A 14,143-nucleotide genomic window follows, 5' to 3' on the forward strand; every position below is an offset into this window, starting at 1 on the left:
GCTCCGCGACATGTGGGATCTTCCCGGACCGGGGCACGAACCCGCGTTCCCTGCATTGGCAGGCGGACTCTCAACCACTGCGCCACAAGGGAAGCCCTTGAATGCCACTTTTACATGCTTTCTATTATAGCATTTATCACACTGTAATAAAACTGCCCAATTTAAGCAGCCGCATAGCACAGGGAGATCAGCTCGGTGCCTTGTGACCACCTAGAGGGGTGGGATAGGGAGGGTGGGAGGGAGGGAGACGCAAGAAGGAAGAGATATGGGAATATATGTATATGTACAACTGATTCACTTTGTTATAAAGCAGAAACTAACACACCATTGTAAAGCAATTATACTCCAATAAAGATGTTAAAAAAAAAACTGCCCAATTTATGTGTTCTTTGAGCTCTTTGAGAGCAGAGTCTTTTTTTTTTTTTAAATTCTAAACTCCCTGTATACACGGATGTGATCTTATTTATTTATTTATTTATGGCTGTGTTGGCTCTTCGTTTCTGTGCGAGGCTTTCTCCAGTTGCGGCAAGTGGTGGCCACTCCTCATCGCGGTGCGCGGGCCCCTCACTATCGTGGCCTCTCTTGTTGCGGAGCACAGGCTCCAGACGCGCAGGCTCAGTAATTATGGCTCACGGGGCTAGTTGCTCCACGGTATGTGGGATCTTCCCAGACCAGGGCTCGAACCCGTGTCCCCTGCATCGGCAGGCAGACTCTCAACCACTGCGCCACCAGGGAAGCCCGAGAGCAGTCTATCTTGTTCACCGTGGTATAACCAATGCCTAGCACAGTTCCTAGCATCTAGTAGGCACACAATAAATATTTGTTTAATAAACGAAAGCTTGATCTCAGCCTCATTTTATGTAAAGGGATCAGTCTTTATGTAATACTTTTTAAAAGGCCAATCACAGAAACACAGTGACATATTTAAAGATTCAGATAAGAAATAACCAACATTTAAGAGTTTCCCGTCTGAGTGAAATAAGGGAAGTTGAATCTTAAAGCCAACAGCTCTGAAGTGCTAGGTCAAGTGGGGTGGCAGGTGGGAGGGTGGATAAAGCAGAGATTCAAAAATTAAGTTGAATTGTATTTCTAATAGTGATACAAGGGCTTCCCTGGTGGCGCAGTGGTTGAGAGTCCGCCTGCCAATGCAGGGGACACAGGTTCATGCCCCGGTCAGGGAAGATCCCACATGCTGTGGAGCGGCTGGGCCCGTGAGCCATGGCCGCTGAGCCTGCGCGTCCGGAGCCTGTGCTCCGCAACGGGAGAGGCCGCAACAGTGAGAGGCCCGCGTACCGCAAAAAAAAAAAAAATATATATATATATAGTGATACGTATTATCATAGCAAGAGAAGCTGCAAATTATGCTGGTTGTCTAAAGAGCTGCAGGTGTTCCCAGGGTGTATGAACTAACCAATTGCCTTCTGGATGCAGTTGGCAAATATTTGCTTAGTGATTGCCTTGCAACTGTTGCTTAGCCAAATCCCCAAGCAGGAAGTTTATGGCGTGTTTTTTTATTGCCTCTCCACCCTCAAAATGGCAAAATTTTGTTTAATGAATGTCTTGGGGGAATAGTCACCTTTGACTCTTTCTTTTCTTTCACTTTCCACAATCCTGTCCATCAGCAAGTCCTGTTAGCTTGAATCAGACCATCTCCACTCAACACCTGCACTGCTACAATGTTCATCCAAAGCAACTTCAAATCTCACCTGAACTGCTGCCAGAACCTCCTAACAGGCCTCTTCTTGCCCTGCTCTCATAGTTCACCTCCCATTTACTAACCAGAATGACCTATCTAAAGGGTAAATTAGATGCCAATTCTCCGCCTAAAGTCCTCCAGTAAATTATAGCCCAGGTGACTGTAAAAAGGAGAATGGATAAATAAGTTGGTAAACTCATATCATGCCATACTATTCAGTAATAATATTAATAGTTGATACATGCAACACGGATGCCTCGCAAAAGCATTAGGCTAAGTGAAAGAAGTTCTACATGAAAGAGTTCATACTATATGATTTCTTAATATGTACAGTTGTAGACCAGGAAAAAACTAATATACGGTAGAAAAAAATAATAACAGTGGTTGCCTCTGAGGGCGGGGAGGTCATGGTGATTGACGGGGAAGAGATATGAGGGAACTTTGTTGGGTGATAGAAATGTTTCATATCCTGACAGGAGTTTGGGTTGCATAGGTGCGTGAATCTATCAAAACTCAATGACTGTACACTTAAGATTTATGTACTTCATTGGATGCAAAAGTTACCTCAAAAGAAAAAAAAACTGCAAACAAATATTGAATTCTAGTTAATGATACACATGTGAGAGAATTTAGAAGTTACTGATGTCTGCAACTTACTTTGCATTGCATCCAAAAATACATCAGAGTGAATGATAGGTAAATGGACAGATATGATACAACAATTATAACAAAATGTTAATGGTAGAACCTTAGTAAGGAGAATATGGGTATTCACTGTGAAATTCTTCCAACTTTGCTGTTTAGAATTTTTCATACTAAAACATGATGGGGAAATAAAACCCCTAAGGTGACCACACTTCTGGAATGGCAGCGTGAGAAGCTCATCTCCTCACTGAAACATTTAACTAGTGAAAATTATTTTTTAAAAAACCAACCATTTAAAATCTCTGGATATTGTCCTAAGAGTATACAGAAAGTGGAGAAACATTTATTCAAGAAAGCTTAGTAAATCTTGATAAGAACAGTAAGAGTCTATGGTATTTGAGCCACTGTCTGATTCTATCTCCTCCCAGCCCACTGTGACATAAGTTCTACTTCAAGCAGGGAGGTCAAAGAAGACAGGACTCCCTTTCCCTTCAGCTCCTAGTCTAGGAGTATGGTTTCACCCAAGGAAGGGCAAGTGGCCAGCATGTCATCCCTTTTTCTGGCAGGGGCCTGGACTGGGACTCCCTTCCAAATCCCAGGTCCCACTCACAGGGTGGAAGTTTTACCTAGGCACAGAAAGCTGAGAATATTGGGTCCCAATTGCCCCCACCCCAGCTCACTCATAGATTCCATGCCAGGAGGGCAAGCCCAAAAGACTAGGGGCTGCCATCCACATCCAACGCCCCACTCGTGGAGCAACCCAGGTTTATCACTTCAGAAGAAGTGGACAACAGTCCCTGCCCATGCCCTACTCTAATGCAGTAGTACAGGCATTCTGTTGGAAGGTGGGGGAGAGGGAGGCCATAAGAACAGAGAGCTCAGACACTTCTCTGGTGGCGCAGTGGTTAAGAATCCGCCTGCCAATGCAGGGGACACGGGTTCAATCCCTGGTCCGGGAAGATCCCACATGCCGCGGAGCAACTAAGCCCATGTGCCACAACTGCTGAGCCTGCACTCTAGAGGCCGTGAGCCACAACTACTGAGTCCGCGTGCCTAGAACCCGTGCTCCACAACAAGAGAAGCCACTGCAATGAGAAGCCTGAGCACCACAACGAAGAGCAGCCCCCACTTGCCACAACTAGAGAAAAGCCCACACGCAGCAACGAAGACCCAATGCAGCCAAAAATAAATTAAAAAAAAAAAAAAAAAAAAAAAGAACAGAGAGCTCAGTAGCTCTCCCAAAGAGGACATACTTTATTGGGAAGACAATGTGGGGAAGTTCATGCATAAGGGTATTGTCAAAAACAATGGAGATTTTCGTGGTAAACAGTTAAGACGAGGCTCTTAGCTCCATTAAACTAGCAGCAACAAACAAAATAGTAGCCCAGCTAGAAGTTTAAGAGAGTAAACCAGGGAAAGAGACAGATAAGAAGAGCCTTTCTGAGCTCAGAGCAAGCCTCAAAGACTGCCCCCACAAAGGGGTCTGACTTTAGCTGGATCACACTGTGGAACAATTTATGCCCCAGACTTTGCCAAAAACAACAGAGCAGTTAGCTAGCAATTACTGGAGGCTAAAGGCTGTGAGTGTTACAGTAAAGTCAGGTCACCTAGCAGCTTAACAGGGAGACCAGGGAAAGAGAGCACTGCTAAAACTACAATAATCCCTGGTGGTCAGAAGACTGTGCACAGAGTCAAAGCTTCACTCTTTGAGGAGCAACATCAGAGACTACGCACTGTGGAGAAAATATTGATAGATTTCTGTGAACTAGTCCAGGCAAGTCACTGAAGAAATAAATAAGAAAACAAGCCCCAGGTGAGAGAGGGATCAAAATCCAGAGTTGCTACAACATATTATTGTAGCAATGTTCCATTTTCAACAAAAAAATTATGAGACATGCAAAGAAACAGGAAAATGTGACCCATGACAAGAAGAAAAAAAAAGTAGGCAACAGAAACTGCTTTGGTGGGGGCCTAGATGTTGAACTTAACAAAAACTTCAAAGCCCCTATTGTAAATATGTTCAAAGAACTAAAGGACACCGTATTTAAGGAATTAAAGGAAGGTATGTTGACAACATCTCATCCAACAGAGAATATCAATAAGAGAGTTATAAAATGTTTAAAAAATAAATAAATAAAAATGAAGACACAAAATACCAAAACTTATAAGATGGAGCTAAAACAGTGCTCAGAGGGAAATTTTTAGCTATAAATGCCAATGTTAAAAAAAAAAAAAAGAAAGAAAGATCTCAAATCAATAAACTAAATTTCCACCTTAAGTAACAGGGGGGAAAAAAAGCAAACAAAACCCAGAGCAAGCAGAAAGAAGAAAACAATAAAAATTAGAGTGGAAATTATCGAAATAGAGAACAGGAGGGGAAAAAAAAGAAAAGAAAAAATAAAACCTAATTTCATTCTTTGAAAAGATCAACAAAACTGACAAACTTTTAGCTAGACTGACCAAGAAGAGAGAAGACTAAAATCACTAAAATCAGAAATGAAAGAGGGGACATTACTACGTGACCTTACAGGAAAAAAAAGAATTATAAGAGAATACCATGAAGAAACATATGCCAACAAATTATATAACAAACGAAATGGACAAAGTCCTAGGAAGACACAAACTACCAGAATCAACTAAAGAAGAAACAGAAAATCTGGAAAGGCCTATAACTAGTAAAGAGATTGGATTAGTAATTTAAAACTTCCCCCAAAGAAAATCCCAAGCCCAGATGACTTTACTGGTGAATTTCACGAAACATTTAAAGAATTAATATGAATCCTCTCAAACTCTTCCAAAATATAGGAGAGGAGGAAACACTTCTCAATTCGTTCTATGAAGCCAGTTTACTCTGATACAAAAACCAGAAAGACAAGTTACCAAAAAAACGTACATACCAATATCTCTTATGAATATGGACGCAAAAGCCTCAACAAATACTAGTCAACTGAATGCAGTAGTATATAAAGAGAATTATACACCATAACTAAGTGGGAATTATCCTAGGAATGCAAGGTTGATTTTACATTGGAAAATCAATTAATTTAATGCACCACATTAATAGAATAAAGGACAAAAACCATTTGATCATCTCAATAGGTGCAAGAAAAAAAAAAAAAGCATTTGACAAAAATCCAAAAACGTTTCATGATTAAAAATACTCAGTAACCTAAGAATAGAAGGGAACTTCCTTAAACTGAAACAAAGGACATCTATAAAAAACTCACAGCTAATATCATAATGGTGAAGAAATGAATACTTCCCCCCACAAGACCAGGAACAAGACAAGCATGTCCATTCTCACCCTTTTATTCAATAATATATTGGAGATTCTATCCAGGGCAATTGAGCAAGAAAGAAATGGCATACAGATTGAAAAGGAAGAAGTAAAATGATCTTTATTTGCAGATAACATTATCTTATATATAGAAAATCCTAAGGAATCCACTAAAAAAATATTAGAACTAATAGAGGAGTTTAGCAAGGTTGCAGGATACAAGATGAATAAACAAACACCAATTCTACTTCTACATACTAGCAAACAATTCAAAAAGGAAATCGAAAAACAATTTAATTTACAATAGCATCAAAAATAAAGTACTTAGTAATAAATTTAACAAAAGAAGTGTAAAACCTGTATATTTGAAAAGTATAAAAAACTGTTGAAAGAAATAAAAAGATCTAAATAAATGGAAAAATATCCTATGTTCATAGAGAAGAAGACTTAATACTGCTAAAAGGGTAATACTCCCCGAGCTGATCTACACATTCAATGTAATCCCTATCAAAATCCCAGGTGGCTTTTTTTTGCAGAAACTGACAAGCTGATACTAAAATACTGTGGGAAAAAACAAAGTTCTGATTTCAAAATTTACTACAGAGCTACAGAAATTAAGACAATGTGGGGACTTCCTTGGTGGGGCAGTGGTTAAGAACCGCCTGCCAATGCAGGGGACATGGGTTCGAATCCTGGTCCGGGAAGATCCCATGTGCCACGGAGCAAATAAGCCCGTGCACCACAACTACTGAGCCTGTGCTCTAGAGCCCATGAGCCACAACTACTGCAGCCCGTGTGCCTAGAGCCTGTGCTCCACAACAAAGAGAAGCCACCGCAGTGAGAAGCACACACACCGCAACAAAGAGTAGTCCCTGCTCACCGCTACTAGAGAAAGCCCGTGCACAGCGTCGAAGACCCAACGCAGCCGAAAAATAAGTAAATAAATTTATTTTTTAAAAAAAGGCAATGTAGTAGTAGTATGAAGACAGACAAATAGATCAATGGAATAGATCAATCAATCCATGCATAAATGGTCAAATGATCTTTCAAAGGGTGCCAAGACGATTCAATGAGGAAAGAATAGTGTTTTTCTTTTTGTTTTTTATAAATGTACTTATTTTTATTTATTTATTTTTGGCTGCATTGGGTCTTCGATGCTGTGCGTGGGCTTCCTCTAGTTGCGGCGAGCAGGGGCTACTCTGCTTGTGGTGCGTGTGCTTCTCACCGCGGTGGCTTCTCTTGTTGCAGGGCACGGGCTCTAGGCGGGCTTCAGTAGTTGTGGCTTGCAGGCTCTAGAGCACAGGCTCAGTAGTTGTGGCGCATGGGCTTAGTTGCTCTGCGGCATGTGGGATCTTCCTGGACCAGGGCTCAAACCCACGTCCCCTGCACTGGCAGGTGGATTCTTAACCACTGTGCCACCAGGAAAGAATAGTTTTTTCAACAAATGGTGCTAGGACAATTTGATATCCATATGTAAGAGAATGAAGTTGGACCTCTACCTCACACCATATACAAAAATTAACTATTATCTATTATCATAGGCCTCTTATGTAAGAGCTAAGACTATAAAACTCTGAGAAGAAAACATAGAAGTAAGTCTTCATGACTCTTGGTTAGGCAGTGGTTTCTAGGGTATGACATTAAAAGCACATGCAACTAACGAAAAAAGAGATGTTGAACTTAATTAAAATTAAAAACTTTTGTGTTTCAAAGGACACCATCAAGAAAGTGAAAAGACAACCTGCAGAATGGGAGAAAATACATGCAAATCATATATCTGATAAGGAACTTGTATCTGGAATATATGAAGAACTGTTACACTTCAACAATAAAAAGATAAATAACCTAATTTAAATGTATATATGTGTAACTGAATCACTTTGCTGTACACGTGAAACTAACACAACACTGTAAATCAACTATACTTCAATTTAAATAAATAAAAATTATACAGTGCTGTATGTCAATTATATATCAATAAAACTGTAAAAAAAAGCAGTACATAAGAAAACACAATGAGATACCCACTAAGATTGCTGAAATAAAAAGATAATAAATGTTCGGCAGTTCCTCAAAAGGTTAAACATAGAGTCACCATATGAAATAGCAATCTCACTCCTAGTTACGTGCCCAAGAGAAATACAACCTTTTACCCACACTTGCATACAAAATCTTGTATGTGAATGTTCATAGCAACATTATTCATAATAGCCAAAAAATGGAAACAACCCAAATGTTCATCAACTAATGAATGGATAAACACAAGTAGCATATTTATACAGTGTAATACTATTCTGCATAAAAAGGAATGAAGTACTGATACATGCTACAACATGGATAAACCTTATGGATGTTTTATCCATAAAAATGGATAAACATTATGCTAAGTGAAAAAAGTCAGTCACAGAAGACTATATATTGTATTATTCCATTTCCATGAAATGGCCAGAATAGGCATATTCATACAGACAGAAAATATATTAGTAGTTGCCTAGGGCTGGGGGTGAGAGCGGGGTGTGAAGGTGGAAAGTGAATATTAATGGCTATGGGCTTTCTTTTGGGGGTGATGAAAATGTTCTAAACTTGATGGTGGTGATGGTTGCACAATTCCGTGAACATATTAAAAAACGTTGAATTGTACACTTTAAATGGGTGAATCGTATATGAATTATGTCTTTTTTTTTCGCCGTGCAGCTTGCGGGATCCTAGTTCTCTAACCAGGGATTGAACCTGGGCCCTTGGCAGTGAAAGTGTGGAGTCCCAACCACTGGACCGCCAGGGAATTCTCTGAATTATGTCTTAATAAAGCTGTTAAAACAAACAAAACAGAAACCTCCAGGGGTTTCCAACCCACGTGGCCCTTCTCTCCTCATTCACTCACCTGCATCCATGTTCTCCACTTTCTACCAAATTTCTTGGACTTTGTATGTGTGGTTCCTGCTTAGAACATTCTACCCCAAATTATCTCAAGCTGACCTTATTATTATTTACTTTCGATTCAAATGAATCCTTCTCAGAGACATTTTCCCTGACCATCCCAAGTAAAGCAGTCTCTCCCCCTTAAAATGGTCTCTTTTATATTCTGTCAAGGAACTAAAAAATAAAGTAATTCAGATATTCAGCTGATGCGTGTCAGGTAGCACCTCAAAATTAGCTAACTCCCTGAGCTGAAGCAGAACTGGAGTTTTTATAAGGCAAGAGCAGAAAGGGGTATATGGTTATGGTATTGTCCCAAGCTGCAATTTTCTTTATCTGTAAGTGCTGCAAAACACTGCAGTTTAAAAGGGTGGGATATATTGGGATATTCCTGCCTCTTTCTTGTAATTGCTGGTGTAGTCTTATTTTGGTAGCAGTTGAAAGGGTTCTTTTGAGAGCTATCTTTGTAAGCCTTCTCAATCATCTAATGCTAATTAAGTTCATGGGAAGGACTGGCAGAAAGGGGAAAAAAAGGAAAGGAAAGGAGAAAGAAAAAAAAAGGAGGTAAAGCCTGAAACAAGGAAAAGCAGGGTCTGTTTCAATTCTTTAGAACATGTCTCAGTATCTGAAATTGTCTTAGTTATTTGTTTGCATGTTTATTTTCTGTCTCCTCTACCACTAGGATGTTTCTGTCTTGTTTGTCCACATAGTAGATGCTTAATATGTGGTGGCTGATTGACCAAATTCCACACCAACATGATAATCTAAGGTGAAAGCATGAGCAAATATTTTGGAACTTTCTAACCACTCCTCTCATTTCTCGGGACTATAACGAACTGTCACCTCAGTGCTTAGAGAAATAAAAATTCTTGGGTCACACCTCCACAGACTGGTTTATCCGTGCTTTAACTATACATCTGCCTGCCTACAGAAACAAATATTTTAAAAGGCAAGGAAAAATCTGTGTGACAGTCTGGGCAGTGCTTCCATTGCCTCGAACTCGACACTAGGATTGTTGATTATATAGGAGGAACTGGAACAAACGTACTGCAATTTTATGCAGGGGTTTCACGTCTTTAATTCAAGCTTGCTTCTTCCTACAAGTAGGAGTGAATTCATTGTGCTTAGTTACTTCTGCAATTGCTAGAGGCTAGGAACAAAGACTCAAAGAATTTAAGTGCTGGAAGGAACCTCAGGCATTACTTAGCTTCTTTCTTTCTTATCAGATGTTTCTTATCGTCTGTATCCAAAATATCAAGGTTTTACCTTCTAAGAACACTTCCCTGCTCAAAGCTTTTTCTCAGACCAGCACCACTGGCATTACCTAGAAGTCTGTTTGGAAATGGAGAATTTCAGACCCCATTCCAGAGCTATGTAGTCCGAATTTGTAATTTCACATGACCCCCAGGTGACTGGTGTGCAGTCTGAGAAGTGCCGCAGCACTTCTGGACATGCTGAACCAGTGCCTACTATCTCCAACAGCATGCATTTATCATTAGCACTTACCTGCAAGCTGGACCAATGGAACAAGGAAAATTCATAAGTGAAAAGTTTTCCCAAATGTCCCCTGTAGAATTCAAAGACCTGTGTATTAGGGAAAGAAAAGAAGAGGCTCAAAGGATAAAACTCAAAAGTAATTACAAAGCTTACTGGTAAAATAGTGATAATTGTTTTGAACTGGGTGATGAATACATTGAGATTCATTAAACTACTCTCTCTACTTTTGTGTATATTTGAAAGTTTCATAATAAAAATTTTAATTGTATTTTATTCACACTTGTTTATCTTTTTTTTTTTTTTGGCCATGCCGTGTGGCATGAGGGATCTTAGTTCCCCGACCAGGAATTGAACGCTTGCCCTCTGCATTGGGAGTGCAGAGTCTTAACCAATGAACCACCAGGGAAGTCCCCTGAAAGTTTCATAATAAAATATTTTTTTAAAAAGTAGTCTCAAGTTTGGGACTTCCCTGGTGGCACAGTGGGTAAGACTCTGCACTCCCAATGCAGGGGGCTCAGGTTTGATTCCTGGTCAGGGAACTAGGTCCCACATGCATGCTGCAACTAAAAGTTCGCATGCCACAACTAAGAAGCCCACGTGCTGTAACTAAGACCCAGCACAACCAAATAAATAAAAATTAATTAATTAATTTAAAAAAAAGTAGTCTCAAATTAGTGATAACTACCAGTCCCACCAAGAGGCACTTGTGGTGAGAAAGTGTAGTCAAGAATGTTGTATATCTTGGGACTTCCCTGGCAGTCCAGTGGTTAAGACTTCACCTTCCAATGCAGGGGGTGTGGGTTTGATCCCTGGTCAGGGAGCTAAGATCCCACATGCCTCAGAGCCAAGAAACTAAAACCTAAAACAGAAGCATTATTTTTTTTTTTAAGAATTTATTTATTTATTTATTATTTATTTATTTGTTTTGCTGTGTTGGGTCTTCGTTGCTGCACGAGGGCTTTCTCTAATTGCAGCGAGCAGGCGTTATTCTTCATTGCGGTACGCGGGCTTCTCACTGTGGTGGCTTCTCTTGCTGCAGACCACGGGCTCTAGGCATGCAGGCTCGAGTAGTTGTGGCTCATGGGCTCAGTAGTTGTGGCTCGTGGGCTCTAGAGCACAGGCTCAGTAGTTGTGGTGCATAGGCTTAGCTGCTCCGCGGCATGTGGGATCTTCCCCAGACCAGGGCTCAAACCCATGTCCCCTGCATTGGCAGGCGAATTCTTAACCATTGAGCCACCAGGAAAGCCCCTAGAAGCATTACTGTAACAAATTCAATAAAGACTTTAAAAATGGTCTACATCAAAAAATCTTAAAAAAAAAAAAGAAGGTTGTGCATCTGCCGCAAAGTGAAGGCTGAAGGGGAATGCGGAAGAACTAAGGTTTATGGACCAGACCCCTTAGGTACATTCCTTCATTTAATCCCCCATCACAGCTGTGTTAGGTAACACCACCTTAACCAAGTGATTGAATTTAGCATCACCAAACCTGGGACAAAATGGTACTGTATGCCCCCAGGTGGAGAGTATGGGGAAGTACACATCCTCGTTGATGCGGTCCTCTCACCAAAAAAGTCTCACCTGAATCTAAACAGGAGGCAGCAAACGCTGAACAGAGGACATTCTACCAGACAATGGGCCTGGACTCTTCCAAAGTGTCAACATCATGACAGACAAAAGATTTAAAAGTAAGGTGAAGTGCTTTAAATTAAAGGAGACTAAAGAGGTATGACATCTAAATGCAATGGGTGAACTTTGAATGGATCCTAGATTTAAAAAAGTCATTGTGGCCACTTCCCCAGTGGTCCAGTGGTTAAGACTCCGTGCTTCCAATGCAGGGGGCACAGGTTCGATCCCTGGTCAAGGAACTAAGATCCGGCATGCATGCGGTGTGGCCAAAAAAAAAAGAATCATCTAATACACTGTCCATTTTCCAAGTTTCTAATTGTCCCCACAATGACTTTTTATTTTAATAAATAAATTTATTTATTTATTTATTTTGGCTGCAATGGGTCTGTTGTGGCAGCGTGAGGGCTCTTCATTGCGGTGCGTGGGCTTCTCTGGTTGTAGCGCGCGGGCTTAGTTGTGGTATGTGGGATCTTAGTTCCCTGACCAGGGATTGAACCTGGGCCTCTGCATTGGGAGCACGGAGTCTTAACCAGTGGACCACCACGGAAGTCCCCAAGATGATTCTTTAAAAAATACATATTAAATGTACTGGGTGTGACTAAAACAACAACAACAACCTTATGAGGTAAGTGGTAACCCTCTTGTAGAGACTGGGAAACTTAAGTTCAGAGAGATAAAGGGACTTGCTCAAGAATCCACAGCTGGTAAATGGCAGCGCCAAAACAGGCTCAGATCTCCCTGACTCCAAAGCACAAGCTCCTGGCTGGTGGATGCTTCTTCTTCTGCAGCATCCCCAGGCAGCAAGAGATAGGGCTGTGTCTCCAAGGAGATGGTAAGGGTGCATTGCTATGCCGTGAGCAGTCGTTCATTTATTCAAAATTTAATTTCTGTGTGACAATGATAAGCAAAAACAGGCAGTCCCTAGACTCAGGTTGCTTACAGCCTAGTGGAGGAGACAGATGTTGATCAAATGTTGGAAACACTCAAAGGAATATATATATATATAAAAAACAAAAGGAGATCAGAGCAATGAAGAAAAGGAAGCTGACCAAAGCAGAGGGTCAGCAGAAGACTTCTATGAGTTGTGCTTTAAAGACTGAATAGAAGTTAATGATACAGACAGAAGGAAAAGTGTGTGAGCAAAAGGCCTATGGCAGGAGGGAGCATGACCTTGCAGTAGGAGAGGCCCAAGAGCCGGCAGGTGTGTGGTGCAAGGTAAGAATGGAGGAAAGTAGGCAGGGTCTGACCATGTAGGACCTTAAAGGCCATGCTAGGAATTCTGTTCAATTTTAAAAGCAATGGAAAGTTACTAAAGGGTTTAAGCAAGTGACAACATGAGATTTCAAGTTTAAAAAAAAAAAAGAAACACTTTGGCTGCAACGTACCAGTTAAGAGATTGTGGTAACCTGTGGTTACTTGTATTAGAATGAGCAGTGGAGATGGAAGGGGATATTTGGGCAGACTGGATATGGGGAAATGCAGGAAAAGGAGGTACTGAAGATGTCTTAGGTTTGTAGCTTGTGCAGTTGGAAGGAGATGCCATTCTCTGAGAGAAGGAGCACTTGGAAGAAGGCCAGATATAGGAAGATGTAACGTGAGTCATATCTTGGAAATGAAGAATTGGTGATGCTTTTGAGACCTCCAAGTGGAGATGCAAGAAGGCAGCTGAACGTGCAACTCTGAAGTTCAGAAGAGAAGTCTAGACTAGAGATGTACATTTGGGAGTCATCAACTTATGGCTACTGAAGCATGGATAAGGTGGCCTCAGAAAGGGAGGATTTAGTCAATGGGAACCTCTGATTCTTAAAGGGAAGGCTTTGATGCAGAAATATTGGAAGGGAGCAGTAGGGGGGCTGAGTCACAAGCCTGAGCGAGAAGTGTGTGTTGGGAGAGAACCTCAGTGTCACTCTCACTGCTTCTAGAAGCAATGTGTTCCTGCCAGCAGTGGGGTCACCTTCACTATTTTTGGAGGATGGCTCATGCGTTTCTCTACCTGGTGGGCTCTACTATTCACCCTCTAGGCAAGCCTCTGCTGGCAGCCCCCATGTCTTCTGCCACTGCTTCCTGGGGGAAGGTGCTCTGCCGCCGGGCTTTTCTCCCAGTGTCCTTCCAACTATACCATAATTTATTTTTTTGTTGTTTTTTTTTTGCGGTACGCGGGCCTCTCCCGTTGTGGAGCACAGGCTCCGGACGCGCAGGCTCAGCGGCCATGGCTCACGGGCCCAGCCGCTCCATGGCATGTGGGATCTTCCCGGACTGGGGCACAAACCCGTGTCCCCTGCATCGGCAGGCGGACTCTCAACCACTACGCCACCAGGGAAGCCCCCATAATTTATTTATTAAGCAATTAATTAGTTGACTAACCAATGCCTTAGTGATAGGCAACATTTGGGGGCAAAAATTATGGTATAACCATACGTTGGAATACTATGTAGCAGGAGAGAGAGAGAGAGAGAGAGAGAGAGAGAGAGAGAGAGAGAGAGAGAG

At 41.4% G+C, this 14,143-nt stretch overlaps 1 protein-coding gene across 2 annotated transcripts in view; it reads right to left on the minus strand.

Moving 5' to 3' along the window:
* Positions 1–14,143, minus strand: part of ZNF19 (zinc finger protein 19) — a 111,860-nt gene that overhangs the window by 92,368 nt on the left and 5,349 nt on the right. For both annotated transcript variants that reach the window (XM_027119353.1, XM_027119357.1), the window contains exon 2: positions 10,041–10,118. The gene's annotated coding sequence lies outside the window, so the exon portion shown is untranslated. The remainder of the gene's footprint in view (positions 1–10,040; positions 10,119–14,143) is intronic.

This window comes from Aethalodelphis obliquidens, unplaced genomic scaffold, assembly GCF_003676395.1.
Source record: "Aethalodelphis obliquidens isolate GAN/ISIS:26980383/991018 unplaced genomic scaffold, ASM367639v1 scaffold20, whole genome shotgun sequence".
Classification (NCBI taxonomy): domain Eukaryota; kingdom Metazoa; phylum Chordata; class Mammalia; order Artiodactyla; family Delphinidae; genus Aethalodelphis; species Aethalodelphis obliquidens.